The 26988-nt window shown below is 45.9% G+C and overlaps 1 pseudogene; it reads left to right on the top strand.

The window, feature by feature from the left end:
• The first annotated feature begins 3079 nt into the window (after positions 1-3079).
• Positions 3080-10839, top strand: LOC134399386 (pituitary homeobox 2-like; annotated as a pseudogene).
• The last annotated feature ends 16149 nt before the right edge of the window (positions 10840-26988 follow it).

Genomic DNA, 26988 nt, shown 5'->3' with positions numbered 1-26988 from the left:
AAGAAAAACAGCTCTACATATAAAGCAGAAAGTATAAAACTAAAAAAAACACCAACCAATCTAAAGATGAATAAGTTGCAGAGAAATTTATTATTTATCAAATGTTATAAACATTATTCACAGACCCAAGCAACACTGGGCATAGCAGCTAGTTACATATATAGGAATATCATCATTTTTTCCAATCAGATATACCATTCATAAAAAAAGAGGGGGAGAGTTATGCATAGGTTTCAAGGGAAGCAGACTTTGGGTCAATTCATAAATAAATACCATGTATTTATCCACTCACAAGTCATGCTTATATAACACCCATTCAAATGTTCGTAGTGTTGTTAAATCCTCAGTCCATTGCATTATGGAAGGTGAGCATTTGTCCTTCCAACGTGATAGTATGAATCTTTTAGCTGACATAAGGGCTCTGAAAATCCATTTGCGCAGACCTTGTGTTAACTTCCAAGAAGCTGGTAGGTAGTTTAGGAGGATATATACATTGTTCCTTATTAAAGATAGCTGTAGTACAAAGTTTATCCTTATGACTTCCTCCCAAGAGGGGGCAACTACTGAGCACAGCCAAAATATGAATTAAAGAAGCATTAGGTGCATTACATCTCCAACAGTTATGTAAGTTAGACAGAACCATATTGAAAAGGTGTTGTGGAGTCCAATAAACCCGAAAAAAGGTTTTTGTTTTGTTTTTTGCTGAATAAGACATAGCCTAAGATCCATAGAAGCTTCAGGCAACAATCCATTGATTAGGCAAAATAGGACACTCCAATTCTCTATTCCAGTCCTGTCTTAAACCATGGGTATCATATTTATTAACTGCTATTAAATGCTTGTATATATGGGTCGGGTCAACATTTCTGTTCAGCTGCTATAAGTGTTTCTAACAATAATGGAGACTCTGAAGCTGTAAAAGTGGATGGACCAAACCTATGATTCCAGCAAGTGTTTCAGTTGCAAGTATTGCCATTCAGCCATAGTAGGTAAATTATATTTCGCATGTAAATCAGTAAACAATGAAAACTCATCGTCTGGGCCTATTAATTGACCCAAAGTAAAAATCATCTTATCTGTCCATGTCTCCACCAGAACGCTTTCTTTCCAATTCTTAAATCTGGATTTCCCCATAAAGGCAATTTTGCATGAGAGAATGAATTGAACTATTGTCAGGTATAAGTCTCAGCAAGGTCTTGCAAGTTGTAAGTAGATTCAATTAGAACTGGTTTGGAGTGTCAGAATCTGAGCAGTTCATAACACACACAATCCACAACAAATGAGAGTTCAAATTTATGAAAAGCCTCACAGTACTTTTCATGGCACAGTCCTTAGAAATCTAAAATCCAAATAGGAGAGAGTCCATGTGCAGAGTGTTTTCAAAGTCCGCAACAGTGATGGATCCAAACCGGGAGGGATTTCAGGCCATGAGTCAAAAGACGATCCTAACAAAGGCTCCTCGTCTTTACTCCCACTTAGAAAGGGAGGTGTGGGCCTGTTCAAAACCATCTGACAGACAGTGTCTCTGGCCTGTAAATCATGCTTGTATCCAAACAGGGTGGCACTGCCCAGTCCAGCCCACCAAGATTCTATATGCCACACCTCTCTAGCAGCCAAAATTGTAAGAAGGTATTATTATTATTATTATTATTATTATTATTATTATTATTATTATTATTATATGTTGAGAACTGTGCCATCTATTTGGGAAGAAGTTCTAACCATAAGGATTCCAGAACTGACCAGAGTGGCAAATCTAAGTGAAATGGATAAGACCAAAACTTAGTACAAGCCAATGCAAAACAAAAAAAGTTGTTTTACTGAAAGTTGGGCTAGAAATGTTTGAAATAAAATAATAAAAAATAAAAGTGTACAAGTTTCAGGTCAGTTGTCTGTTTTAGCAGAACTGAGAAACGTCGTGATTCCTGCCAAAATCGGAAAGAGAGTCTACCTTCAGTCCTTGTGGCAAAAATGTTTACAGCATACAGAAAAAGAAACATAGGCAAAATATAGGCCTACATATTCCAGAGCAATCCAGCACCCTTTGTGACTCAAGGCTTTGTGACTTCTTCATGACTCATGACTCTTGTTGAATACTGTTGTGTTCTGCTTGGCACTTCTTTTTCTTTTAACAAGTATTGTGTGCCATTAAAGCAAGTGGGCCTTATCACAGAATGTCAGCTGGGCTATAGAAAAATCTTGGTGTCCACATTTCCTACCTTACAGAGGACAGTGTTTGAAGGACTTCCATAGGACCATCTTCCATTTGAAGGTGAAAGAGCTGGGTGATCCAAGTCTGGTTTAAAGATAAAGAACCATAAGCAGGGACCTTAAAATTGACCCGTCAACAGTTAGAACCTTGGTTGCAGACTTGAACTGGCAAACAGGTCACCTAGTTATTTCTATTTAAATTATATATTCCCCCCCCCCTAAATTTGTATCTATCTATATAACTTAGTATATGCAAATTTTATACAAAGTAGACCCTTCTTTTGATCTCTTTTGGGGTGGGGGTAATGCGTAGGTGGCTGCCTGAAGCACCCAACTTGTGGGAGCAGAAATGAAAATGGTCCAAACTTCAGCAGCAGTTGTCAAGCCCTGCAGTATAACTAAAGCTGACAAACATTGCAATCCTGGGGATTAATACGACACTTAAAACCTTGGGCACAATGCAGCTCACTCTGTCCTCAGTCAGCAGAGGCCTTTATGCCACCTCTGTGCCAGATGAACTATAGCACTTCTGAATGTAGCCAGGACATTTGCTTCCATTGTTCTCCTACCGCACCTCATCTTACGTTGGCCTTCCCCAATCTGCTCTCTCAGCGTGTTGGACTACAACTCCCATGATACCCAGCCATCATAGAAGATGCAGTCCAACCCATTAGGAGGACACAAGGTTGGAGAACGCTCTCCTATGCCATACAGCATGGAGGGAGAGGAAAAGGCTATTCTGGATTCTTGAAAACCCACCTGACAGCTGAACTATGAAAACATGACACAATGCACTTTGCCTTGTGTTGGAGCAACAGTAATAAAAATTCCCCAAACACTTCATAAAGCTCCTCATTATGTGCCCAAGATGGGGGGATGGCTATACACCCTGTCACGTTGGAAGGGGATCAGCTCAAAAGCCCGCAACGTCGCTGCTGCGAGGGTAAATTGATAAAGCTAAATGGGGCAGGAGGGAATGCGGGCTGTCCAGCTGGAGAAAACGCAAGTGCTGACAGCCATTTTATTGTCCAGCCCGCCCCCTGCCCTGCATTCCCGCACTTCAAAAAGCTACACCCACTGGATAACCCACTGGAGCAAAGATAAAAGTCACGTTAAATCGATAGTTTGAAAATGTGTACTTTTGGGGCTGGGGGATCCCAATGTGGCTACGAGTTGGCATCTGCGTCATTTAAACAACACAGTGCAGCCACTATGGGGTTTATAGAGTGTATAAACTCCCCCAGGCAGTGTGAGGAAGATTAGGACCAAGGCTGTTCCGGCTCTTTTACAGCCTGATCCCAAGACTTACTGCATCCGCACTCAACAACAGGCGTATCATCTCATTTCACTCACATTGCTACAAAACATGATTAAGCTGCTGATGAATTTTATTTGATGTTGGCCACTGCTTTTGGGTTGTTAAATGAGTTTTATTGATTAGTTATTGTTTATGTTTTGTTAGCCTATTTGAGTGATTCCTTTTGGGGGGAGGTTAAAGAGGTTTAACAAATTCTTAGAATACATAAAAATAAGTATCCTGCCCTTGTTGCAAGGGGATTATTATAGCTTGACATGTTAGGCAGATCTTTAAGTATGTAAGGCGACAGCCAAGAACTCTCTCTTTTAGTGAAGGGATGGGAGACTTGTGGCCCTCCAGATGTTTTGGCCTACAATTCCCATCAACTCTGGTCAGTGGCGTAGTGAATACACTGCTTCTGAACTATGCATTTCTGAAGAAATGCTGTCAAGCAGTGGCCATAGCTTTCCCTGTTCACTTGGTAAAGCAAAGAACCACCAGTGTGGTAGTAGATCAATAGTCAAAAATCTTAAAAAGTGGCGTGGTTGCTCACTTCTGGAACACTTCCTTCTGAGTCTTAGATAGCCTTGCCCTCTATCTTCCCTTATTGTATTATGGAACTGCTTTTCTTTATTGCTTTAGATAATAATACTTAATATCTGGTACTCGTGCAGCACTTTAATCTTGGAAGTGCTTTAGAAATATCTTCTGATTAACTGGAGATTGGATCCTGGCAGCATCCCAGAAACATAGAAAGTTTGATGGAAAACGACTTAGAGAAGTGTTTGCCCATTGCATTTGGCTCAAGTGGGAGTCAATCCACCATTTGCCCCCAAGAACTAATTTTTTGCTTAAACGCTATGCTGACATTTATGGGCTGAATTTCAGCCATTGACGTCAAGGGGTTGTACCTTGGGAACAGCCAAGGAAACTCCATGTTGGCACTTGGATCAGCACATCACTAACGCTACATAGGAATGCTTCCTCTGAGTTGAAATATTAATAGCTTCACTAAGGTTATGCAAGCTCCATCTAGATGTAATGAAACTAGCCTGACTTTTTTGTGGACTAAAAAATTCATAAGGATTCCAGGCACTTGGTTAAACCTTTGCTAATACCATGTAGCTGGTCCCTAACAAGGATGTAATTCTGTGTAAAAGCCATACCCTTCTTTTTCTTCAGAATAATTGAAATGATGGCGAAATGCCACAACAGATCATAAATGTGTGTCCTTTAAGCAAATACACAAATCTGCTTCTAACTAAACTTTTATTACCAACCGGGACAAAACTGGCTGTATAAGCCACCTGGGTTTCCACCCTGAAGTCGTGAGCCACAAGCCGTTCATTCCTGAATGGTTCCATTTATTTGAAAGCATTTGAGGATTGCATCCTTAATATGCTTCCGTGCTTTAATCGCATCTTCAAATGCCTGAATTTATGCCTATGCAGTTATGGGTTCCAAGCCTCAGCACATTTCTTATACAGAAAAGAAATAAGTGCAAAGTTTTGTTCATATACTACCAGCATGCACTGCTGTCTCAGGTGCTTTTTGTTTGTTAGTTTTTGTACTTCACCCACATCATTGCTCATCAGCACGAGACAATGTGTGAGGAAAGAAAGAAAGAAAGAAAGAAAGAAAGAAAGAAAGAAAGAAAGAAAGAATCCATGTTCAAAGAAGTTAAATACTGGATTCTTTCACCTTGTCAGTGAGGTGTGTGTAGGTGTGTATCTCAGTTCTCCCTTTAAAAGTGTTACATTGCTGTTGAGATGTTTAAAACAACACAATACAGTGTGGTGCAGGCCTTGTGTAACTGGTGGGTGAATTTACAGGCTGTCTTGGGTTCGAGACTGCCATGCGGTCATAGAATGGGAATGGGCTGAGACCGCTCCATTATTATTATTATTATTATTATTTATTTATATAGCACCATCAATGTACATGGTGCTGTACAGATTACAAAGTAAATAGCAAGACCCTGCCGCATAGGCTTAATATTTCAGCTCAGCAGATAGTTAGCACCTCTTTTTAGTGACTAAATATGCAGATTCTTCGAAAAGTTGTCCTAGGTCAATTGAAGATAGAATACTCACGTCCTTTAATTTTTTGAGCTCCTCTCTTCATGGTCAAGGCTTCAGTTTGCTCTACAAAACCTTGATTAAAGTTGGGGTTCTGCAGGACAGGATAGTCATTGGAATTAAAACCATACGAAGTGCCATTCTGGATCAGACCAAAGGCTATTTAGTTCAGTATTATGTTTTCATAGAGGCCAATTAGATGCCCCAATGAAAAGCATACAAAGACATCATGAGTGCAACTGCTGTTCAGAGGTGTACTACCACTGATACTAGACATAAAATATAGCCATCACGACTAACAGCCGTTGATAGCCTTATCTTCCATAAATTTCTATAATCCCCTTTTTAAAGCCATCCATGTTGGTGGCCATCACCACAACTTGTGGTAGCAAATTTCACAGTTTCACTTTTAGTGTCATGGCTGCCCTCTCTTTTCACGATGCTTCTCCTTCCCTTGGAGGTGCTGGTGGGGAGGGCACATTTCACAGCCCCGGCAGAAGCCCTTCCACGCTGGCTCCAGGGCTAGAGGCAAAAAGGGCGAGGGACACCAAGCAGCGGCCATTTTCTCTTTTTGAGACCCTTCCCTTCTCCAGGCAGGCGCTCCTTTTTGGAAAATAAAATGGGGAGATACAATAAAGTATAAATATTCCCCCCAATATTGGCACGCCACATAAAGAGGGTGTTATGGGGTGGGGTGGGAGGAGTTAGAATCATAGAATAGCAGAGTTAGAAGAGGCCTACAAGGCCATCGAGTCCAACTCTCTGCTCAATGCAGTAATCCATCCTAAAGCATCCCTGACAGATGCTTGTCCAGCTGCCTCTTGAAGGCCTCTAGTGTGGGAGAGCCCACAACCTCCCTAGGTAACTGATTCCACCGTCACACTGCTCTAACAGTCAGGAAGTTTTTCCTGATGTCCAGCCGGAATCTGGCTTCCTTTAACTTGAGCCCGTTTTTCCGTGTCCTGCACTCTGGGAGGATCGAGAAGAGATCCTGGCCCTCCTCTGTGTCACAACCTTTTAAGTATTTGAAGAGTGCTATCATGTCTCCCCTCAATCTTCTCTTCTCCAGGCTAAACATGCCCAGTTCTTTCAGTCTCTCTTCATAGGGCTTTGTTTCTAGACCCCTGATCATCCTGGTTGCCCTCTTCTGAACACGCTCCAGCTTGTCTGCATCCTTCTTGAATTGTGGAGCCCAGAACTGGACACAATACTCTAGATGAGGCCTAACCAGGGCCGAATAGAGAGGAACCAGTATCTCAAGTGATTTGGAAGCTATACTTCTATTAATGCAGCCCAAAATAGCATTTGCTATTGGTTTATAAAACCACTCACCTCCACTCCTGTGCCATCTTCACTGCCAGCCAAGAAACACGCTGTCAGGCAGGAATCTACAAGTGGTCGATGCCTTGAATTTCTTTCGAGAGACCCTTTCCCAGCTGTTTTAACAAACTGGTGCAAAACAAGTCACGAAGAAGCCACGCAGTCAATCCTGTGTCTACACACAGCAGGAGAGCGCAGGAGGGTCAGCAGCACTGCTAGTGCAACCGGGGTGGAGTGGGGCTCTGCCAGGGCAATTGGAATATTAATGGTAAACTGCTTAATAGAGTTATACTACTAAAAATACAACATGGGATTTAGAAGAAATCTCAGTTGTCTGAAGGAATGGTAGAGGCTCGATAGGCGAGGGATTCCCCGCCCACTGTGCAAACAAACAACCCCTGCTTTAGTAGTGAATGAGAGATGAACAGAAAAAAGGGGGGGGGGAAATCATTTGCCCTTATCTTTTCTCCCTTAGAGGCTTCCATAGAGTGCATCGGTTGACATGAGGGGAGAGTGCCTCTGAGCATGCACTATCCCTCACCAGGGAGCCACTTTGGCTGGCTCCACCTTATAATCTGCTTTGACTGTGAAGTACTCCCATGCATCCTGCTTTAATTGTGCAATAAAGGGAAAAGCCTGTCTGTATTTAGCCACTAGTTTTCAAGCGTATCTTCCGAGTGGCCACTGGGGTGCAGGAGCAGGATTTGAAAAAAATTAAACAAATGCTTACATCTGCGTAAGCTTTAAAGACAGAAACATCAAAATTGGCACAGTAATAGATATTAAGGAGAGCTTTAAGCATACCAAATTTGAATCGGATTGGGTCATCTGTTTTAAATAAATAAGATGTGGGATTTAGCATCTCTATTGGGAACAGCCTGAAATGGGGCTTCCCTAAAGTTGTGTGGGCCTTTACTGGGGGAGGGGGGGCTGATATCAAGAGGAAATGAAGGGGAGTGGTGGAGAATGACCCATCTCTGCCCTTTCCTTCCACTTTGCATTTTCATGAAAAAAATTAAGCAACTGGAGGGACAGGAATGAGAAGACGCCCTTGCCATTGAGAGCCATATTTAAACATTTCTGAAATGCATTGTGGAGATGTATTGTGGAAGATAGCTCCATCCCCACATGTTTTAACCTGATGTGAAAAATTATATTCATTGTAACAAATTCTCAAAGGTGCATCGTGATCCCAGCACAATCCTGCACAGAACCTGGATGCAGAAGCAGTGAGTCACAAGCTGGTAAAAAAGCCTCACCTAGAAAAGCTCTGTGTCTTCAAGTTGTCTTAATTAACTGCCAGAGCAATAAACAGACTTGCTCTGTCTTAATCCTGCAATATATACTCTTTTCTGGCCAATGATTTCAGCAGATGTGCTGAAAAGGTGAAAATAATAGGCAAAAAGCTTACTTTATCTCAGTATTCCTTTGATCATGGCAAGTGAGGAATTATACCGTCTCAGTGTACAATCGCATATTGCATAAAGGTATCTTCTCATTTGTAGCAGAGGGTCATCAGAGAAGCTGGAAGTACATTTGCAAACCCGTCTTCTGCTTAAAACGTTTCGAGGGTACAGAGAGTACACCTGAAGGGGAGAAATGGCAAGCAGGCAGCTCCCATTTCTTTCTGCTTTCTCCCTGACCAAGCTTCTTTCTGGTTTCTGAGTTCTGCTTTGGTGGGGACCTCTTGGGTAGTTGTACAAACTTAGAAGCTTCCACCATAACAAACTTCTGATTCAGGAAGCAAATGAATAAGCCTTGTGCTCAGCCACTTCCTCCCCCTCTCCCTCCTCTCACACTCCCCTCTCCTTCTAGTGGGAAACCATCTTGCCTGACTTGGATGATATTGCAGACTATGGCCGTAGCTAGACCTAAGGTTTATACCAGGATCATCCATGGTTCGCCCCTGCCTGAGCACTGGATGCCCTGTGTGTGACCTAGATGAACAGGTCTGACCCCTGGATGATCCAGGGATAAATCTTAGGTCTAGCTATGGCCTATGGCTTGCCGCTAACCTAGATGTAAAGGAGGAAGCAGAATCACAATGAGAGCAAGGAAGAACCAAACACTCTTATCCGCTTTCAACTGACTCAAAGCACACCGAAAAGCCAACAATACAAACCCCAAAAGTGGGATGGGATCCCTGAGTGCGTTCAAGCTCAAGCTTTGCTTGTTGACTAGAATTTTTCCTACTACCTCCAGATCCTCCTGTTTTGAGTGCTGAGTGATATGCAGAGATATCCCAGGATAGTCCCTGACACCCAAGATTAAACCCCCACCCCCGTGTGTCTGGGCATGCTGGGCTACAGTCCCTCATTTTTATTTTCTAAGAATGCCTGTGGGGGTCACATGGGATTCTTGGGAAAGATGATGCTGGAAGGCTATCTTATTTTGCAGCATGCCAGTCTCCTAGTTAAAAAAAACCACCACCTTTATAAATTAACAAATCTTTTTTAAAATACATAACCTGGCTTCAGTTGTCCATGCTTTGGTAACCTCCAAGTTAGATTACTGCAATGCGCTCTACGTAGGGCTGCCTTTGAAGACGGTTCGGAAGCTGCAGCTCATGCAAAATGCAGCGGCCAGATTGATTTTGGGAACCAGAAGGTTTGACCATATAACACCTGCTCTGGTCCGCTTGCACTGGCTGCCTGTATGTTTCCAAGCCCAATTCAAGGTGCTGGTTTTGACCTATAAAGCCTTACACGGCTTGGGACCACAATACCTGACGGAACGCCTCTCCCGACGTGAATATACCTGGTCACTACGTTCAACATCTAAGGTCCTCCTCCAGGTGCCTACTCCGAGAGAGGCTCGGAGTGTGGCAACGAGGGATAGGGTCTTTTCGGTGGTGGCCCCCAGACTGTAGAATGATCTCCCTGATGAGACTTGCCTGGCACCAACGCTACTATCTTTCCGGCACCAGGTTAAGATTTTCCTCTTTGCCCAGGCATATGGCGGCACATCCTAATTACCCACATGTTTAGTTTTTAATCGGTTTTTAATTGCTTTATGTGTGTATGTTCTGTGTTTTAGAGTTTTAAATTTTGTATACTTGTTTTTAACCTCAATTTTAGAATTTCTGTAAACCGCCCAGAGAGCCTTGGCTATGGGAGCGGTATATAAGTTAAATTAATAATAATAATAATAATAATAATAATAATAATAATAATAATAATAGGAAGTGTAGGGAAATTGGCAGGCACCATGTCGTAGACCCCAGTATTAGAGCCTAACCTACATTTCTCCAAGTTATTCTCCTCTTGTGCTGGTCTCACCCAACTCCCATTAAGAGAATGCACACCATCATGTTGGAAGTGGCTTCCTGGCCTCGTCTATCAGGGGTGCACATATTGCAGAAAGAATTTAAACACTGCCTTTAAGAGTACAGTTTTCTCCCTCTCTTTCTCTCTCTCTCTCTCGGTTTGGTTTAAGAACCGGAGAGCCAAGTGGTGGAAGAAGGCGCACCACCAGCAGACGGAGCTCTGCAAAGGCCCCTTCGGCTCGCAGCTCAGCAGTTTGCCTGGGAGCCCTTATGAGGACCTCTACCCAAGCTATGCCTACAGCTCCTGGGCCGCCAAGGGACTGCATACCACCCCCATGCATGGCAAAGGGTTCCAGCTCTTCAACTCCATGAACCTCAATTCTTTTCCACCCCAGGGTGTGTTTCCTGGAGCTGCAGGAGCCTCCGTGCCTGGTGTCCCCTCTCTGGAGTCCTTCAACAGCCTGGCAAGCCCTCCTGGGCCTGCTGTCTCAAACTTATGGCACTGATGCTTCTTCCCCGTACATGTACAGGGACCCCTGCAGCGCAAGCCTGGCTGGGTTGAGGCTCAGAGCGAAACAGCCCCAGCTGCCACCCCTCAACTATGGCTCTCCTCCAAACCCAGCCGTCACCCCAGCTCCAGCCAGTATAATCTGGACAGGCCAGTGTGACATTGTGGCCCAAAACAGTGGCCCTCTTCAGATTCTTACCATGAGCTCCCCTCTGTAAGTTCAGGGGAGGAGGAAGGGTGGATGGGATCCACCAGTTCTGGAAAGAAGGGCTTCTATTTCCATGCAGATTTTTCAGAAGTGCTCAGTTTTCTCCAACTGACTAAAGCATCAAAATTAGTGACAATCAGTATTTTTACCTTTTTAAAGTTTTTTGTTTTTTTAATTTGTTTTTTTAATGTGATAGCAATTTTGGGAATGTGCAAACTTTTTCTCAAAAATGTGCTCCCATCTGCACTGGGGGTTGCAAACGGGGCAGTCCTTGATCTGGGATGCCTGAGATTCGGGGGCCTCTCGCTTTTCTTCTGAGGAGGACTGTTCCAGTAGGGGCAAGACATCTCTCGATTTGCAAACGGTGGCCGAAGTAAAAATTACCTTATCAAAATACAATATCTGGGGAGAAAAAAAGCAATTTGTCACCAATCATATCAATATAATAAAATAAGAAAGAAGCAACCATTCAATAAACATAGATTAGATTCAGTATTACTGGGAAATAGCAAGTACAGAGAAAAGTGAAAATCAACAGACCAAAAAGTAAACAACAATAAAGGCAATCCACACTACTTATGTTGGTCACATTTTTTTGACTGGAGATGTCCATTGCAAAGTTCAGAAAAGTGCGAATTTCAAAGGATAATGGATTTTTGGTTCGGTTCGTGTATTCGTTTAAAAGTGCAATATTAGGCAAAGTCACATTAAATGAGAACTGGACTAATTTCTCCACCATCCCTACAAGTAAGTTCACCCTCCGAGAGTGACCTACCATGGGTGTCCACAGAAATTTTTCTGGTGGTGGGTTGGGGAAGCTGGTGAGTGATTATAATTCATACACATCAGCCTTGGTTCTCCTCATGTGTCTGCACATGTTTTGTTGCTTAGAATCATATACCATGATCCTACACTCTGTGTAGGACAGTAATTCCTACACAGAGTGTTGGAAAATCCTCGGAATTTGTCAGCATGTAGAAGTATATTCTAGGTAATTTGTACACATCAATGAGAGTTGGAGTGCCTGGTTTTAAAGGGCAAGCTAGATATAGTGGGTTTATTGGAAACCTGATGGAATAAGAACATAAGAAGAGCCATGTTGGATCAGATCAAGGGTCCATCTAGTCCAGCACTCTGTTCACATAGCGGCCAACCAGCTGTTGACCAGGGACCAACAAAGCAGGACGTGGTGCAGCAGCACCCTCCTGCCCATGTTCCCCAGCAACTGGTGCACACAGGCTTCCTGCCTCGAATACTGGAAGTTGCACATAGCCATCAGAACTAGCCTTCTCCTCCAGGAATTTATCCCGCCCCTTTTAGACCGATCACCACATCTTGTGGTGGCGAATTCCATAGTTTAAATATGCACTGTGTGAAGAAGTACGTCCTTTTATCTGTCCTGAATCTCCTACTAATCATGGGATGATCCCAGGTCCTAGTATTATGGGAGAGGGAGAAAAGTGTCTCCATGTCCACATTCTCTGCACCATGCATAATTTTGTACACTTCTATCATGTCTCCCCCTTCCATTCTTTTTTCAAAGCTAAACAATCCCAGCTGCTTTAATCTTCCCTTGTAGGGGAATTGCTCCAGCCCCTTCATCATTTTAGTTACCATTTTCTGCACTTTTTCCAGGTCTACAATATTTTTTTTTTAGGTGTACAAAATCATGCATGGTTCTATGCATGTCTACTCAGAAATAAGCCCCAATATAACAGCTTCCTAGGATGCAATGGGGACATGTTACGAATGAGTCTTCTATGGCAGGAACCAAAGAGCCCATTCCTAGTGTGCTTTTCCTTTCTGTTTTTTTTTTCCTGGAGGTGTAGGGACCCCACATTTTTTGTGTCCCCACTTTAAGGCTTTCCACTTCATAGGAAGGGGTGTGGTCTGAGAAGAAGGCTCTGGACTATAGCAAAAAAGGCTTCGGTGGGTTCTCAGATCTTGAGGAAACAAATTGCTCACTGGGAGCTGTCCTAGGTGCTGCAACATCCAGCTGACCTTGCTGTCCACCTGGGCCTGGTAGGCTCCTGCTTCAGACTAGAAAAGGGTGTTGTGAAAAAGTGGTGCTGAAAAAGTTGCAGACACCAACTCCAAGGAGGGATTCCACTAAAAAGTGGTTACTTCAAATTATATATTTCATCTTTAAGATTCTTTATTTATTACATTTCTGTACTGCCTAGTAGCCAAAGCTCTCTGGGTGTTTTACAAAAGATTAAAAATGTAACAATGCAATGTAAAATAAAAAATAAAAAAAATTACATACAAAAACAATTTAAAACAATCAACCCTAAAAACCACAAGATGGGTTAAAAACCCCGTGGTACTCACAAGAAATGTATGAACCAAAGTGGACATCTCTGCAGTCGTCATTTCATCACTTTCCATCCAAGATATTACTGCAGGGGTGCTCAACCTACAGCCCCCTCTTTTCCCTGCAGATCAGCTGATCAGCGAGGCTTTGGGGAAAAGACTGCCACTATTAGCAATACTGAGACAGTAATCCAGATTGGTGGGGGAGGAAGCTTTCTTCACCACTAAGCAGGGAAACTTCATTCTTATCTCTGATCAGAGAATGAAGATAAAAGTGTTTTGAAAGCATTTAAAAAAACGGGAAGGCTGAACAAGACCATTTATTTATTTATCACTAGGATCTCAGGGCGGTGTACAAATACAATTATACAACAATATAAAACAGTAAATATACACAGCTAAAAACACATTAAACCATTAATCAAGCTGAAACCAGTATAGATTATAAAAGCAGTAAAACCAATTAAAACAATGTGCAAGCTTGGTGAATTTAGCCATGACTTTACTTGGTGCCGGAATAAAGTCAGCGTCGGTGCCAGTTGGGCCTCCAGGGGGAAGTCATTCCATAGCCGGGGCACCACAACAGAGAAAGCCCTCTCCCATGTCCCACCATAGCATATGTCTTGTGTTGGTGGGACGTGGAGGAGGGTTCCTCCAACAGATCTCAAGTCTCGGGCAGGCATATACATACATACATACACACACACACACACACACACACACACCCTTGTTTGCAAGTACTTTCTCCCTTGCTGCCATTTCTGCCTAGGATTCCCTACTAGAACACCTGCTCCAAGCCACCACTTTCATGGAAACATAATGTTGGAAGGAATCTCGGAAGTCACTCAGTCCAGCCCCTTGCTCAGTGAAGGATCTGCTAGTCTTCCATTCAAACAAAAGCCAAAAGGGACTTCAAGTGATTATGTTTGAAAACATCTCAGCATCCCAGATTAGGCCTTTCTCTCTAGAGGTCAGGATGGAGAACATTGATTGTGAAGATGTGTTTCCTACCAGATAGGGTGAACCACTAACTCTTCCCTGCCTAGCTCAGTTCTTGGTGGCAGCCCTTGGTCTGCTCTTCCAGCTTCCACCTTGACATCATGTTTCATCATCATATTCCACTTTGAATATTCTCCTTGCCCCCACCTCACAATCCCCAGGGTTACCATAGGGACGGACATAAACAATTTTGCATCATCGCAATCCTATTCCTTACTGGACATTTGATCAGTTAGGAGCGTTGGAGTTAGTCTCCTCAGAGATTGGCAAATATTTGTGACAGTCGCCTTATCTGGAAATTTGCTATCGTGATGGCAGGTAGGAAATTGTGCCCTCTTGGCATTTAGAAGGATCCTTCTCTTTTCCAGGGGGCTGATGGAGAGACAACAGCTGTGAGATTACGGATCTATAGTTCATGGGGGATAAAATTTTGGGGCAGGTTAGAGAAGGTAAAATGTGAGAGCAGCGATAAGAGAAAGTGGAACAAGGAAGAAGCAACTCCACAGCCATAGTCTTGGGCACAATCCAGCAAAATCAGCCATGACCACCCCCCCCAGTCCCAGCAATGCCAAGGGGCTTCAGTTAGCCATGCCTAAGGGTAGCACCGGACTTTCAGTGGGAATTAGTCTTGACTAACATTTGCTGTGCCCTCAATGACTTCATTTCATTCTGACGCATTGGTTTACTTATTTCTGTACTACAATAAAGGTACAAAGCACTTTACAGAGTAGAATAAGCAAGCTAGACAGATCCCTGCCCCAAGGAGTTGCAATGTAAATTTTGCCAGTGGGAGCAACGACACAGGAAGATGAGGAAATGCACACAGACGTTGGCAGGTCCCACTTCGTTTTGGTCAAGGAGGTGCGTTTTAAAGCTGACCGAAGTGGTGTCAATTCTGTAGAAAACATTAACGCAATCTGCCCTCTCCTCATGTGGTCCCAGGCTTTCCAACTAGCATTAAGGGATAATTAAAAACAAACAAACAACCATCTCCCACAGGGTTGTGGAACAGAGGAGAATTGAGGAAGGGGCCAGACCTCCCAAATTATCTCCTAAAGACTTTACCCCTTATGTTGAGGGGCAAGATCCCCAAATTTTCTTCAATACCTTTGAAAAGGCAGCCATAATGTGGGAAGTAAAGCCACAAGATTATATGAAGTTTATCCCTAACTTGATCAAGGGAGACCTGGCTGAAATTTATAACAGTTTTCCTGTGGGGGAAGCTTTAGATTTTGCCTCATTTAAAACAGCAGTTTATAAAAGATTTCGCTATGGGCCTGAGTATTTCCGGAAGAAATTTAGAAGCCTTAATGCTGTGCCATCCAAATCTTTTGTGGAGTTGGGACACAAATTAGCAGATCATTTTGAGAAATGGATCACCTGCGCTAAGGTGAAAACCAAACAAGATTTAGTTGATCTGATGATTAAAGATCAATTAATTTTTCAAATCCCTCAAGAAATAAGATTGCTGGTGAGAGATAGAGACCCAAAAACTTATCAAGATGCAGCTTCCCTGGCTGATCAATTTTCCTTAAACCGGGGCTATCATATGACCAGCAAGTCTACTAAAGAAAATAATATTAAACCAGGGTATAAACCTAATGGGGGTAAAAAGGAAGCTGAGGTAAATAAAAATCAGTTGCCAACAGAAAAGAAGTTTGTTCACCTCCCAGTTCCATTGATTGCTGAGTGGGCCAACTGCCAAGGTTCTCTCCAGCCAATTGGCAGAAGAGTGCTGTCTCCAAGCCTGTTGAGACCTTGAGGCTTGAAGACCATAAGAACTGCCCTGCCATGAGGCTGGGAAGACTTCAGAGCTGGTGAGAGAAGAGAACTGGGGGAGAGGACTGCTCTACCATCCACAGCAGCCTGCTGCTTGTGCCACTGCCCCGCCAACCTCCCAGTTCCATTGATTGCTGAGTGGAGCCAACTGCCAAGGTTCTCTCCAGCCAATTGGCAGAATAGTGCTGTCTACAAGCCTGTTGAGACCTTGAGGCTTGAAGACCATAAGAACTGTCCTGTCACGAGGCTGGGAAGACTTCAGAGCTGGTGAGAGAAGAGAACTGGGGGAGAGGACTGCTCTACCATCCACAGCAGGCTGCTGCTTGTGCCACTGCCCCGCCCACCTCCCAGTTCCATTGATTGCTGAGTGGAGCCAACTGCCAAGGTTCTCTCCAGCCAATTGGCAGAAGAGTGCTGTCTCCAAGCCTGTTGAGACCTTGAGGCTTGAAGACCATAACAACTGTCCTGTCACGAGGCGGCGGGCCGCCCCGGTCAGGCCGTCCCCGAAGATGCCATGAGGGTGAGGGTGATTGTGATTCTCTATTTCTCTCTCTTCCCCTGGGCTGTCAACTCGCTGCTTCTTTGAACCATTACCTTGGTTGTGTGAGAAGAGTTTCCCTGAGTGAGAGCAGGGATCTCATGGGAAATGATATAATTACTTCTTGTGTCCTCCCCACCCTGAGGCAGAGGTTGGGGGCTTCACCAATTATAGCTGCTTCATCTGCCCAACGTGAGAGGCTGTGGTACTTGAAGCAGGAGGCTCCCCTGTGTGAGAGCCAGGGGGAGGAGTGTGGCCACACATCAGGTAGTAGTAGAATTAGCAGTTACTAAGAGAGGGAGATTGTGGGGGTGGGGGAAAGCACTTTATTGCTTAGTTGGTAGTAGCCTGATGTCCATCTGTGACCAGTGGCTGGTTACCACAAGTGAGAAATGTGACTGTGTTGTTTGTATGACTGAGTGTGGGTTTGAATGGTAAGTGAGTGCATAGGTGGTGTAGGTAAAGATGTTTTTGGGAAGCCGTGATGCAGGGACACATGGAGGGGGAGCCACTATTCCAGTGATTTGGGGCAGAAGGAGATATGGCAGGAGGAAGGGGTTGCAACATCAGCATAGAACGGGTTTCAGGTGTCTTCACACTGTTCCCCTTCTACCCTCCTCCTCTAGTTCTCATGTACCTGGTAGCTCATCCACTGAGCCCTCCTTCCTTGTGGTGCTACTCTTTAATGCCAGGTCGGTCCGCAATAAGACCTCTCTTATTCATGATTTAATCCTGGATGAGAGGGCTGACCTGGCGTGCATTACTGAGACTTGGGTGGGTGAGCTGGGTGGGGTTGATCTGACTCAGCTCTGCTCATCTGGGTACTCAGTGCAGCACCAACATAGATTGGAGGGACGGGGTGGGGGGGTCGCCGTGATTCATAGAGCTTCCGTCTCTATCACCAGGAAACCACTCCATCTTGGAGCAGGCCTTGAAGGTTTGCATCTGGTGATGGGCCAGAGAGACAGATTGGGGATGCTGCTGGTATACCGCCCACCCTGCTGCCCGGCATCCTCCCTGACTGAGCTGGCGGAGGCAGTCTCGAGTGTGGTGTTGGAGGAACCCAGGACGGTGGTTCTGGGCAACTTCAACTTTCATGCTGAGGCTGTCTCTGGGGCTCCGGCTCGGGACTTTATGGCCTCCATGACAACCATTGGGCTGTCTCAGTTTGTCATTGGCCCAACACATAAAGCAGGGCATACCCTTGATTTGGTTTTTGCTCCAAGCTGTGAGATGGGTAGTCTGAAGATTGGGGGGGGGTCCAAGTAACCCCATTGTCATGGTCAGACCATTTCTTGGTGAGATTTGAACTCACGGCATTACTACCCTCCTGCAAGGGTGAGGGACCCATTCGGATGGTCCGCCCCAGGAGACTGATGGAATCCAATGGATTTCTGAATGCTCTTGGGGATTTTCCAGTGGAGAGAGCTGGTGATCCAGCTGAGGCCCTAGCCTCACTGTGGAATGGTGAGATGCGGAGGGCCATCGACTTGATCGCACCTGAGTGTCCTCTCTGGTCCTGTAGAGCCCGCTCTGCTCCTTGGTATACTAAGGAGTTGCGGTCAATGAAACAGGCTGGACGTCGGCTGGAGCGCAAATGGCGCAAGACTCGAAGCGAAGATGACCAAGTACGCTGTAGAGCGCATAATCGTGCCTATTGCGTGGCAGTGCGGGCAGCGAAGAAGGCTTATTTTGCTGCCTCCATTGCGTCCTCGAGTAGCCGTCCAGCGGAGCTCTTCTGGGTGGTCCAGGAGCTGCTAACATCCTCCCCAGCAAATGGGGCCCTGGCTCTGTCAAGGACCCGCTGTGACCTTTTTGCATCACACTTTGAGGACAAGATCGCTTCTCTCCGCAGCGAGCTTGATTGTGTTTTTAGTGCAGCTCCAGTTGAGGTGTCCGATGCCACCATCTGCCCAATTTTGTGGGATCAGTTCCAGTTATTGCGGCCTGATGATGTAGACAAGGTGCTTGCAGCAGTGCGACCGACCACTTGCCCTCTCGATCCCTGTCCCTCCTGGCTTATAAAAGCAAGCCGAGGGGGTCTGACTGGGTGGGTCCAGGGGGTGATAAATGCTTCCCTCCAGGAAGGGGTGGTCCCTGCTGTCCTTAAGGAGGCAGTAGTGCGACCACTCCTGAAGAAGCCCACACTAGATCCGATGGTATTAGGCAACTACCGCCCAGTTGCTAACACTCCTTTTTTAGGAAAGGTACTTGAGAGGGTTGTGGCGGAGCAACTGCAGGCACTCTTGGAGGATACTGATAATCTAGATCCATTCCAGTCTGGGTTCCGATCTGGTTACGGGACTGAATCAGCCTTGGTCGCCCTGATGGATGACCTTTATCGAGAGAGGGACAGGGGGAATGCAACCCTGTTAATCCTGCTCGATCTCTCGGCGGCTTTTGATACCATTGACCATGGGATCCTCCTGGATCGACTCTGTGGGATGGGCATCGGAGGCACTGTTTTACAGTGGTTCCGGTCCTACCTACGGGGTCGTTTTCAGAGAGTAGCATTGGGTGACCAGTCCTCGACCTCCTGGCAATTGAGCTATGGAGTGCCGCAGGGCACCATCTTGTCCCCAATGTTATTTAACATCTATATGAAGCTGTTGGGAGCGGTCATTAGGGGATTTGGAGCTAAATGCCATCAATACGCTGATGACACACAGCTCTATCTCCCTGTGACAACTGAATCAGGTGAGGCTGTGCAAGTCCTGGACCAGTGCCTAGACTCAGTAATGGATGAGGGCCAATAAACTGAGACTAAATCCTGGCAAGATGGAAGCCCTGTGGGTGAGTGGTTCCCGAGTCTGGGAGACAGGCTCATTGCCTGTTCTGGATGGGGTTGCTCTGCCTCTGAAAGAACAGGTTCGTAGTTTGGGGGTACTCTTAGACCCATTTCCGTCGTTGGAGGCTCAAGTAGCTGCCACGGCTCGGAGTGCCTTTTACCATCTTCGGTTGGTTCGCCAACTACGGCCTCTCCTGGACAGGGATAGCTTGACCACGGTGGTACAGGCATTGGTAACCTCAAGATTGGATTACTGCAATTACTGGGGCTGCCCTTGAAGCTGCTCCGGAAGCTGGAGCTAGTGCAGAATGCTGCAGCTCGGCTGTTGTCTGGAGCTGCCCCTTTCCAGCATGTAACTCCTCTGCTGAGGGAACTGCACTGGCTGCCTATTCGCTACCGGGCCAGGTTTAAGGTTCTTGTACTTGTGTACAAAGCCCTGAACAACTTGGGACCAGGATACCTGAGAGAGCGCCTTCTTCCCTACCAACCTGTCCAGTCACTGAGGTCATCCGAGGGCCTGCTCCTGGTGGTTCCACCTAGATCCATCCTCCGATTGGAATCCACCAGGGGAAGAGCCTTCAGCGTGGCGGCGCCCCTCCTGTGGAATTCCCTGCCTCTGGAGGTCAGGCAGGTGCCAACCTTGTACTCCTTTCGGTGCCTCCTGAAAACATCTTTATTCCAAGAAGCCTTTCTTTAACATGCAGCCTTGGATTTCTGGGTTTTTTGTTGTTGTTTTTGCTTCTTTTAAAATTTTGTTTTAACTGTTTTATTCTATTTTTATTTTTATTTTACCTTGTACACCGCTCCGAAATTTTTTCAATGAGGAGCAGTATATAAATATTCTAAATAAATAAATAAATAAATAAATAAAACAGGGCAGGAGACTTTGGGGCAGTTCAGAGTGGTAGAGTCAAGAATGTACATGTGAATAAAGTCATCCATGAATAGATTCCTGAAAAGGCTTTAAAAGACAACCCCTCTGGCTGTGGTTCCCCATGACTGTAACTGCACGCCACATGGTAGCTTTCGAGAAAGTGTCCAAGGGAGCTGGGAGCTCTTCCGTATTAATTATTCCAGAGCAAAAACTTCTGGAAAGACAAAGAATGTTGGGAGAAGAGTAATCTTTAAATAAATAGTGCTCTGTAACAAGAATCGTTCATAGTTTTAATAGGTGAATTTAAAAAGAGAAGTTTATTTAGCTGGTGTCCACGTCTGCACTAAATATTCAGATTAATCCATTCACATTTGGGAGAAGCCTTCAGTGTACACAAATGCATATTTCTCATGCTTGTTGTGGTTTGACTTACTCTTGGGCTCCGCTAACGGACTCCCCTCCCGGCACCTTCCGTTCAGGCCAACTGCCTGTCCCTTTGGACTCCTTTCACATCATAACATTCTGTGGCTTGGTAGAATCTTGGGGTTACTGTGGGGACAGCAGTAATCCAGTCCATAAGGTCCCAGTTCCATGGGTCCCTTTTTACTGGGCTTGAGTCAACTCCTCAGAACAGGTTGCTCTGAGGACTTGACAAAATATTTTTGCCTTGATAATACTGGCAAAGTTGCTTAAAGAGATCAGAACTATCAATTTCATCATCGTCGTCGTTATCAACATCATCAAGAAATCTTTCTCAAAAAGGACTCAATCCAATTTACAAGTTACCATTCAAATAACACTGCCCCATAAAAAACGAAAACATTAATGACAACCATAAACAGTTCAATTGACTTATGAAACAGCCTATCCTATTGCCAGCACATGCATATTAAGACAGCAAAGTCTTAATATGGTGCTGACAAGACTACAATGTTGGTACGAGGTGGACCTTGCTGAGAACGTTCCACTATTGGGACAACCACCAAAAAGGCTTTTTTCCTTGTTGCCATCTCTTGGACTTCCCTTGGAGAAGGTATTCAGAGGGTAAGTTTCTTGAGCATCAACCCCTCACAAAAACCTTTTATGGGAGCCTTGTGAGGAGCACTGAAATCATGTCTGTGAACACTCAAGACCAGCTAAATCTATTCAATTGCCCTAAGGGCTGACAGTTGCTCAGGCTGATCAAGAGGTACAATTGTTAATTCCCCTGCCCATTTCATTTGTGTTATAGATCAAGCCCCAAATACACAGCCACAGGAAGGCTCAAACCGCCAACCTCAGAGCATCCCAGTGATGACTGCCAGCTCTACAGTGGGAGGAGGTTCTCACAACATCTATGGAACATCCATGCCATGTCTGAGCTCCGCCTGGCTGCAGCCTTCAATCTCAGCTCTGCCCGTCCGGCTGAACCCAGGGAGTGCCAGCACCTACAGCTACCTGCCTCCAGAAACATCTCACCTGCAGGGAGTTTTGAGGAATCAGAATCAGCTGCAGATTCCCAGCTCAGCAGTTCTTTACCCTCCTGCCCATGGGTGGGAAGCCACTGGCCACCTCCCTGGGCCGTTCTATGGGCCACCAACATCTCAGTACAGAGGCCTTCCCAGTGCCAGCCCCATGGAGCAGCTGTATGCCCCCTCCCACTTCCATCCTGGGGCCAGTCTTCAGCTAGTGCAGATACAGCCTCCCAGGCAAGGACATATCCAGCCAGCCTCTTTCCAGCCTCTGTACAACCATGTGACCTTGGCCTCTATACCTTTTAGAGAGAGGAATCCCATCGTTCAGGCGGACAGAGCTGTCCCTGCATCACCAGCCCCAAACAACAAAGTGGTTTTGGTTCTCAAAGAGGTGGAGCCACGAACCGTTGTGACACCTGCTCCAGACAGTGGGTGTTACGCAGCATCATCAAAACCCAGCAATGCCAGAGCAACAGAAGCAGGCTCCACAGGTATGGATGATCTTTGCAAGGAGTACATTCACCTTCTGAAGGGTATCTCCTGTTGCTTATGTGCTTCTCCTAGCCATATAGTTACCAAGGTTTTTCAGAGGGATTTGTCCACACTCTCCTGTTCTTTTCTGGAAGTTTTGGGTACATATTGATCTCTGGGGTGATAATCCAAACTAGGCCTAGCCAATGTGCCCAGGGACTGGCACATGTACTCTAAGATTCACCTCTGGAGCTTGTGCAATGTGACTGCCTTCTCTGGCAGATGGCATCGGTTGTCTTCTGGACAGTATTGAATGAGTTTCTGAGCGGCAGAATGCTTGAAAACTGGTATTCTATGGGAATTTCATTCTCTTGTTCCAGTGTTTGAAGCTTCACAAGGAAACGAGGGGACAGCATCAGAAATCATCCACTTGACAGGTGTTCCGACATCTCAGGCGCCCCAGGAACCAGATGTATTAAATCAAGCCCAAGTTCAGAACACTGCACTGAATGGTGAGCGTTGAAAATTCAGATGACGAGTCTCTACCCCAGTGTGGTTTGCTGGTTGTATGCCTATTCAGGGCACAGTCTCACCTAACTTTTCCTAATGTCAGTTTCCTTTGGGCTTTGAGGAATGCAGCTCACTGAGGATCTCTATTAGGGGATGGAAAACGCGCAGATAATTAACAGGGACCTGCTGGACCCAACTAATTTGCAGGATTTCCCCTGCTTTATTTTCTTTCCCAATATTGTGTGTTTCTTTATTTAATGTTGAGATTTTAAAATTGCCCCCCACCAGAAATAGAAACACAAAAGGCATAAATAGGGTAAACTGGCAACAGCTTTATTAACAAAACATAGTCGGCAACTAGAGGAAACAGCTTAACCAACAGCTAACAGCTTTCCAGTACAGGCCCCTTTATTTCAGGTGAGAGGTGGAAGAACAATTCTCCTGCTTTCCACCTGATCTGGGCGATTCCCCTCTCTTGAAGCCTCAGGTACACTCCCTCCCTGCCTACACTGGAACTGCCAGCAATACCGAAAGGAAGATGGCCCATCAGCCACATTAAGGACAGCAAGGCTCCCCCACCTCCCCCACAGCATGAAGTAGGTGAAAAGGGAGCTCACTAGATGCCAGTTGCAAGGCTTCCCAAAAAGTCCTGCTTAGCCCCAGAACCAGTGATTCCTCCCATGGCGCACTGCCTATGGAGGGTTGCGTGAGAAATGGTCTGAGGAGGTTGGAGGCAGATCGTCCCATGTTTCTGAGGGGAGACTCTTCAAGTCCTTGAAAAGTCATCACACAGAGGAGGGCCAGGATCTCTTCTCGATTATCCCAGAGTACAGGATATGGAATAATGGGCTCAAGTTACAGGAAGCCAAATTGCCGCTGGACAGCAGGAAAAACTTCCTGACTGTTAGAGCAGTATGACAGTGGAACCAGTTACCTAGGGAGGTTGTGGGCTCTCCCACACTAGAGGCCTTCAAGAGGCAGCTGGACAACCCTCTGTCAGGGATGCTTTAAGATGGATTCCTGCATTGAGCAGGGGGTTAGACTCAATGGCCTTATAGGCCCCTTCCAACTCTACTATTCTATGGCTCTCCTGTACAGGGGGTAGGGGAATCCCATCCCACAGAGGACCAGTGAGCAGGTGGAGCACCTCTCTAAATTATGGGAATGTGAGAGTTGCTGACACTTTCTCCCAGCAAAGTAGATTCTTTCTCTTGTAATCATGGGCTTGTTCTCTCTCTTTCAGTGTTGGACACTCATCCTGGCGCACAGAGGGACCTGCAGCCACCTCCCACCAGGCCAGAAGGTGCAGGCTCAATGGATGTGATCCAGCTTCCAGATCTGCTTAATGAGCTTCCTGACATTGAGCAGCTGATTGCAACCATTGAGCCTCTCCTTTCGGATTGCCTGTTCCCATCTCTGGGCCGTAAGGAGGAGGCAGAAGAGAAAACCACAGAGTCCTGCCTCCCAGAGGAAGCTGTGGAGATAGCAGAGTCCCAAAGAGTCAGCAGCCAATCCCAGGATCTCTTGGGATTGGCTTTGGGCACTCTGGATAGCACAATACCTGAAGAGACTCATATCTGTCTGCCAACTAGTCAAGAGCTGCACACAACCAATCTCCGTAGCTCAGATGACAAAGATTCAGGGGTCCCAGGATCCCAGCAGTAATGCCTCCAGGCACATGAAATGAATCCTAGAGTGCCCGCAGCCTACAAGGGCTCAGCTATTGAGCTAAAGGAGGCCAGAATACTACTACTCCCACTATTTCAGCAGGAGAAAAAAATGGACAAGTCCATAGGGACACCCATCCTAGGCCCAATTTACATAGTTGATGATGGCAGCTCTCCAGCTGCAAAGCCAAAAGATAAGGGGAAAAACAAGAGGCGAAAATCTCAGACCAGTAAGTGCAAAAGTCCAGATGATGGAAAACTGAGCCACGAAGGGAGGGCGCATGAGATTATCAGGAAATGAAAATGTAATGATCCCAGATTGAAAAACGTCAGCAAAATCCCCAGGATCTCTGTGGAGCCAGGAGCCAGTAAATTGAATTCTGAGAAAAGCCAGGGGCGGATCCACACTTAAGGTTTGGAACGCCCTGACGGCGCATTGGGGTGTCCCGAAATCGATAATGTGTACCCTACCTTAAGCGTTGCAAGAAGAGGCAGCAGAGGAGGAGGCCGCCCCTCGCGGGGACGGGATGAAGAGTAAACCGTGCCCAGCGCCTTCGCCGAGCAATCAGCTGCCGCCCACCTACCCGCCGGCCTCCTTTTGCCGGCGAAAGAGTCACCCGGGGCCCACCCGGGTCAGAGAGCTTTGCGGAAGAAGCTGCCACCGGCTTCTGCCTGGGTCATAGAGCTCGGTGGAAGCCGGCGGCAGCTTCTTCCGCGAAGCTCTCTGGGCCCCGGGTGACTCTTTCGCCGGCCAAAGGAGGCCGGCGGGTAGGTGGGCGGCAGCTGATTGCCCGGCGAAGGCGCCGGGCGCGGTTTACTCTTTATCCCGTCCCCGCGAGGGGCGGCCTCCTCCTCCTCCTCCTCCGCCACCTCTTCTTGCAACGCTTAAGGTAGGGTACACATCGATTTCGGGACGCCCCAATGCGCCGTCAGGGCGTCCCAAACCTTAAGTGTGGATCCGCCCCCAGTCCAATAATCTACCTTCAAAGGCACCTCAGACTAAGGGGAAAAGAAAAGTAGTTTCATTTGAAGGAGAACTTTTACAAAAAAGCCCTGGAACAAATCGGGAGTCACATATATCTAAACGCTCAAAATATGAGGGAACAGAAAGCACTCTGGGATGTGAGAAAAAAATGGACCAGCCACAAGCATGAGAACAAAACACCACAGAATGTGCTATCTGAGGCGAAGGGAGGGAAAAACCTTCCCCAGAAGAGAGACCAAACATTGCCAAAGAAGGAGAAAATAGAAGTCTCTATATCCGGACCTGATCTTTTGAGAAAACTACAGAAAAGTCTTGAGGTAGACCTGAGCAGTTCCCAATCCAACAATTTGCAGACAGGTAAGAATGATTCAAAGTACGGGGAAATCAGTCACAAGGCAAAGGCAAGGCAAAGGTAGACGTGAATCTCCCTGCGGTTAAAGGGGTAAAAAAAGATGCCCAAATGGAACGGGAAAAGGCTTTGAAGCAAATGCCTAGGAGCAATCTAGCTTTGCGCATGATGGACTCTGTGCAGGTCTTCTACCCCCTGGGGAAGAACAAAGCTCCATCCACCCGTATTAAGAAGATTCCTCCAATTAGTTCTTCCAGCACAATCCCCGAAAAGCCGTTCACCACAACAGCAAGACCTCCGTCTAAACCACTTGCAAGGCCGCCACCGAGCTCACTATCCAAAGCACCACCTGGCTCATTGCCAAAGGCCCCATCCAGTTCACTGACGAGACAACAACCAGCTTTACTAGCTAAGCCACTGGTACAGCCAGTGAGGAAGCCAGGGGCGAAACTGATGCTTGACCCATCATTCCTGCAACCATATGAGCCAAAGCCATCGTCCTCTCAGGTCTCCCAAGCCAGCGGGTGGAGAGCGCAGGCCAGAGGAGCTGGGAAAACAGCTGGTCTCTCTTCCAGGCCAGCTGTTGTTGTAGCAGGATGCGGGTGGACGCCCATCAGCGCGTGCTCCTCGACGCTCGTGAAACGTCAGCCTCCAGGTGACGACCCTTCTGCATCTCCACCATACGAAGGGGCGACATTCATCCCGTGGAGAACGCCCCCTGATGACCTGGGAATCTCGGAACCTATAACAGAAGAACAACGATCCATCAGAGAAATGATGAAGCGACGAGCTCAGAGGGAGAGGGAGGAGGCAGCGCGCTGGACATCGGTGGGGCGAGTGCAGTTTTTTGTGGCGCGGGAGAAAGAAATGGACATATCCATTCGGTACGGCTACCCTCGGCAGTACTGAGCACAAGCGCCCCGCTTTATTGACCAGGAGGGCGAACAGAAGAGTCACTACTTCATAATTTCCCTTTTTGCACTAAACTGTCATCTTAGTTATGAATCTTATTGTTGTTTTTATATAAGGGCCGGTAAAATGTCCGTATCTGCTTCAGTTCAGTATATTAAAAGCTTGAAAGCAGTATATTAAAAGCATTGGACTGGCTTCTATATTAGGACTTATTGTATGTTTATATATCCTTTACATATTTCAGTGTTTAAATCTATAGCTGGGCTCCTTAATGTTTAGATCAATTTTCCTACTAGAGATCATAATGGTACATATAAATTAATATTTATATAAGCATTTATTATTATTTACCTTGAGTGCTTGCTCTATTGCTTCTACTTCTTTTGAAGATCATTTTATATTATATAATTGTATATTTATATACACATAAAATAATAGTATTATAAAAGTATTGTTGAATAA

The sequence above is a fragment of the Elgaria multicarinata genome, chromosome 5 (genome assembly GCF_023053635.1).
Source record: "Elgaria multicarinata webbii isolate HBS135686 ecotype San Diego chromosome 5, rElgMul1.1.pri, whole genome shotgun sequence".
NCBI classification, from domain to species: Eukaryota; Metazoa; Chordata; class Lepidosauria; order Squamata; family Anguidae; genus Elgaria; species Elgaria multicarinata.
The sequence above is the reverse complement of the archived record's forward strand: the minus strand, read 5'-3'. Positions and strand labels throughout refer to the sequence as shown.